Source organism: Trichoderma virens, assembly GCF_000170995.1.
Source record: "Trichoderma virens Gv29-8 chromosome Unknown TRIVIscaffold_75, whole genome shotgun sequence".
In the NCBI taxonomy this organism is placed as follows: domain Eukaryota; kingdom Fungi; phylum Ascomycota; class Sordariomycetes; order Hypocreales; family Hypocreaceae; genus Trichoderma; species Trichoderma virens.
This window is the reverse complement of record NW_014013674.1, coordinates 271,420-277,419: the sequence shown is the minus strand read 5'-3', so window position 1 is coordinate 277,419 and position 6,000 is coordinate 271,420.

Sequence of the window (6,000 nt, the reverse complement as noted above, 5' to 3'; positions counted from 1 at the left end):
TAACGGATTCCTAAATATTATAAATAGGTCTATAATTTTCCTATTAAACTAAATATTTAATTTTATTATTATATTCTAGGTTTTAATATATAGTAAATATTTTTTCTATATCTTAGTCTTTTTCTTCTTTAAATATTATAATTTTATTTAAAATTAATTCTCCTATTTCTTTATTAATTTATACTTTTTTTAATAATAATATATAAAACACTAAATATTTTGATTTTATATTTTTAAGTATTTTAAATTTATAATTAACTTCTCTAATTTTTTTTAAAATCTTAAATAGTCTAATTTTCCTAAAGTCTAATTTATTATTTAGTTAATTTATTTTAATATTTAATATTTTATAGCCTTATAAATATTAAATTAAATAAACTATATTTCCTTTTTAAAGGTTTAGTCCTTTAATCTTATTTTAATTTATATAATATTTTATACAGTCTTATATAAGTTTAAGTTAAATGCGTAATTCTTTATATAAATTAACTATAAATTCTACTTATATTTATACTTTATTAACGTTTAGTTTTTTAAAAGGGGGTTTATATATTAAAGGTATATATTTATAAAATGTATAAAATAATATTAGTTTAATAAATTTAGATTTTATATTATTATAATAAAGCTAGGTAAAGGGTAACTTTTTAGCTTAATTATCTTATTTAAGGTTAATATAATATTATAAATATTGTTTAATAATTTAATTTATTTTTTCCGTTTATCTATCTATTTATAGGTAGTAAGCGGTGTTAAGTTTATAATTAACTTTAAGTTTTACTATTAATTTTTACTAAAACTTAAAGGTAAATATCTATTTTTTATTTAAAATAATTTTTTTTAATAAGCTGTAATTAACTATTATTATCTTAATATAGGTATATATAAGATTTTCTGCATTATATAATTTTTTATATAGCAGAAAGTATATTTATTTTATAAATTTATCTACTACTATAAGTATATTATTATAAACGACCTTTATAAAGGGTTTTTATAATAGTAGTAAATCTATAATATAGTTAAATATAATAACTTTTTAAGGTAGCTTTAAAACTGGTAAAAGTTATAGTATTTTATATAGCTTATATTATTTATATTTTATTTATTAATATTTATTATATATTAATATAATATTAACTACTATCTTTTTTATCTTTTAAAATAAGTAAATAGTGTATATTTATTAGTTTATAGTTATAATTCCTCAGTATTTAAATTAAGGATATTTATAAATGTGTTTTATAATTTTCTTTTATAAGTCTAGTAGTATTTAATATTTAGATTTAACTATAGGTTAACTGTTTTTAAGTATAACCTAAAAGGGAAACTTATTTTTTTACCTATTTTTTAATATATTTTTTGATTTTTTTAAGTATTTTATTATATTCCTTAATTTAATATATTATATATAGTTCCCTTTATTTAAGGTTTCTTTGTTTATTTTTTTAGAGAATTTATATTTAATAGTTTAAGACTTTTTAAAAGTAGTTAGGTCTATGGCTTAGTGTATTTATATAACTATTTTCTATTCTTTTATAATATATTAATTTATAATTATAATTTAAAAGAAATTTAAAGTATTTTAATTATTGTTTAGATAATTTCTAGGTAATAGTAAAGAATATAATATTCTTATAATCTATGTAAATCTTAATTTTATATTTATTTTTTTAATAATAATAGCTTTATTTATTTATATAGTTTTTAATTTTTAAAAATTCTTTATTATAGATTAGATAATATATTTTAGTGTTATTTAATTTTTTAAAGTAAAAGGTAATAGGGTATAGTTTTTTATTATCGTTAAGTTAGCTTATTACTCCTTTAATTATATATTTTAAGGTGTTTATTTTAATTATAATAGGTTTGTTAAGGTTATATATTATTAAAATAGGTGCTGAGGTTATAGTGTTTTTAAGTGTTTAAAAGGTTTACTTTACTTTTTTAGTTTATTTAAATTCTTTTCTTTTTCTTATTATATTAGTTAATAGGGTAGCAATTAAAAAGAAGTTTTTAATAAATTATTAATAATAGTTAGTTAATTTAAAGAAGCTCTGCGTTTTTTTAACTAAATTAAGTAGTAGTTAATTTTAAATTACAGTTACTTTTTTTAAATTTATTTATACTTCTTTTAAAGTTATAATATATTTTAAAAATTTAACTTTTTGTATATAAAACTTATATTTCTTTAAATTAATAAGTAAGTTATTTTTTTATAGCGTTTATAAGATCTAATAGACATATTATTTATATTTTTCTAAAGTTTTAAAATAGATAAAGATATTATTTATATATATAATAGTAAATTTTTCTAAATAAGGTTTAAGTATATAATTAATTTACTTCTAGAAGGAGGCTGGGGTATTAATAAATCCTTATAGTATTACTTAAAATTTATATAATTCTCCTAGTATACCAAAGGCAGTTTTCCACTTATATCCTTCTTTTATTTTAGTAAGGTTATAGGCTTTAGTAAGGTTTAAAAAAATAAACTATTTACTTTTTTACAGCCTATCTTTTATTTCTATAATAAGGGGTAACAGTATTCTATCTTTAACAGTAATACTATTTAACTATCTATAATCAATAATTAGCTAAAATTTACTGTTTTTTTTTAGAATAAATAGGATAGGGTATTTTATAGGTAATTTAGAGATTTAAATATATCTTTTTTTTTTTTATTTTTTAATTTATTTTTTAAGGGTTTTAAGCTTAAGTTAGTTAAGGTTATAAAAAGGGAAGTACTTAAATATTATTCTTTTTTTTAATTTAATCTTATAATTCTATTCAGTGTATAAGGGTAATTTTATTTTCCTTTTTTTATTTTTTAATGTTTTCTAAAATAGGTCTTTATATTTTTAATATTATTTTAGAATGTTTTTTAATAAATTAATAATTTCTTTTAATATATTTTTAATTATCTTAAAGTATTTATTAATTATTATAAGTTTTTATTATATTTAGGTAATTTATTTATAGGATTTTATTTTTATATTTTTTATTTATTTATTTTAATATTAAGGCAGTATATTTTTAGGCTTAAAGAGTTAAAGTTTCTAGCTTTTTTTATCCTTCTTTTAAATTAAAGTTCTTTTATTATTTTACTAATAAATTTAACTTATACTCTATTATATATTAAGTTTATATTTACTTAACTATAGTATTTTTAAAATAATATTATACTTTAGGGTATTTATAATATTATATATAATTAAGGTCTTATAATTTATAATTTTAAAGTATAGGTAATTAATCTATTTTTTAATCTATTTATTATTATAATTAAAGGGTTATTCTTTAGTATAATATAATTTATACTTTTTCTTTTTATATTTTTATAATAATTATAAATAAATTACAGTTTTTATAAAGATATAGTTACTATTCGCTTTAATATTTACCATTACTATAAGCGTTTTTTTATTCAGTAATACCTTAATAATAATTTTTTTTACTTTAATATTTTATTTTTTTTTATTACTATTATAATTATATTTTTTATTAAAGGTTATAAAGTATTATTAAATCTTTTAATACCCTTTTATAAAAGATAATTTTTGTTTTTTAAATATTAATTTTTAATCTTACTGTATATATATTATTTATATTTTTTATTTTTATAGTTTTTTTAGTTTAAATCTTTAAGGCTATAGTAAAGTTTTATTTATTATATATAGATTCTACAGTTTATTATATTATATTCTTTATTAAAGGTTTTTTAAAGTTTATAAAATAGTGCTAATTATTTATCTATTGCTCTTTTATAAGTCTTAAAGTTAAATCCTTAGTGTATTAAAACCTATATAAGGTCTCGTTTAATAATTCTTCTGTTATTTTATTAATCCTTATACTATTTATTTAGTTTTTTATTTTTATATTAAATATAGGTTATTTTAAAATAGCTACTGTATTAATTAATATAATAGTTTATTATTCTTTCTCTTTAATTATACTATTTAAGTATTTTTTTTATTTTATAAAGCTTATAGTAATAGCTTAAATATAAGTCTAAGGTTTTATTATTTATATATTTTTTTAGTAAAGTAAAGTAAGGTTTAAGGATAATAATCCTTAAGTTTTAGTTTTTATAAATAACTCCTTATTTTTAATATTAATAAAATTAATATATTTTAATAACTAAGTAGTTATAGATTTTTTAAAGATAGCTGTTATACTTTACTTTTTACTTAAAGTATTATATACATTAATTATTTATATAATTAATTTAATATACCTTTTTATAAAGTTAATAGTTAAAGTTAATTTAAAGGTAGTTTCCTTAAGTATATTAATATACTTTATATATTTTAAAAATTTTATTAATATTATAAACGTAAATAATTTTATATTTATTATTATATAAGTGCTATTCTTTAAGTTACTTAAAGAAGTTTCTTTTAAAGTCTTTTCCTTTAATATATAGTTTTAATTATATTTAGCTCCCAGTATATATATTTAGTTATATCTAAAGTTTATTAATTTTTTTAACTTTTAGTAGTTTATATTTAAGGTTAGTAATATTTATAGTATATTAAAAAGTTAAAGGTATTTTATAGTTTTATAAATCCCCTCTATAATTATTCTCTTAAATATTAATCTTTTTAAGTATTTCTATATTTAGGATAATATCTTTTAATTTAAGGTTAGAGTTTTTCTAAGTGGGGCTATCCACTTATTATAGGAGTACTATTACTTAGCTTCCTTCTTCTATAAAATAGACTTTTTTCTTAGGTTTAGGGATTCTGTCTTTTCCCCTATTTTTCTTTAAGGCTCTACAGTTTTTAGCTATATAGCCTAGCTTATTATAATTATAGTATTTAAAGTCTTTTTTTTTTTATATAGCATTAAGGTCTATTCTTCCTAGTCTTTTACTATTGTTTTTAGCAATCTTTTCTTATTATTTCTTTCTTTAATTAGTTTAATAGTTAAAGTTCCTATATCCTTAGATATTTTTATAGTTTTTAGTAGTTTTTTCCAGTTTAAGTTTATAAAGTAAGTTATTTTAATTTACTGCTTTCTATTAAAATTTTACTAAAATAGTATTTTTTTTCCAGTGTTTATAGATTTTTTTTTTTATTTTATACTAAAGTCTATTATAAAATATTTTTTTTAAAGGTTTATTATTTTATTTTAATTATATAGTTATTTTATTAAATTTAATAATATAGGTGGTGTATTTTCCTATTTACTTTAGGCTAGCTAATTTATTTTCCAAAGTATATTATTTTCCTATATTTATAAACATTTTATTAATTTATTTTTTAAAGAATTTAATACTTCTATATATTTCTATAGTTTTATAGTTTATTTCTCCGTCAGGTCTATTAACCTTATAATCTTTTTAAAAAGGTTGGAATTAGTTTTTTGCAATTTTTTTAAAATAAATGGCTGCGAAGGTAACTTTTATAGGTTCTTTAGCTAAAGTTTATAAAAAATGCTAAATATAGTATTAGAATTCTATAATAAAAGGTTTTATTTCCTTAGGTTTTTCTATAAAAGGTCTTAAATGTTTAAGCTTTAGGATTTCTTTATTTTCTTTTTTTTTACTAACTTTTCCGATTTTATTAAAGTTTTTTATATTTATTTTATTTATAAATATTTTATTAAGTTAGAATATATTTTAAATAAGTATTAGAATTTTATTTTTAAATAGTTTAATAATATTAGGGATATCTTTTATAATAATATTTCTTTTATTATCTGTTTGGAAAGCTTTAGGGTTAGTAATAGGAGTGTTAATATCTTTAGATAATCTAGGTATAGTGGTTTTTTTGCTTAAAAGATAATTAGTATTTTTTTAAATAAAAGTCATTAATGTATAATATTTTAATCCCTATTTTTAATATAGGGTAAGGGTTCCTAAGGTAATAAACCTAAGTCGTAGGTTTATATTAATAAAGAGGATAAAAAGTAGTTTTTAAGCAGTTGTAATTATAAATACATAAAAGTAAAATAGAAGGTTAAACTTATATTTAGTTTTAATACTTTATTAACGAC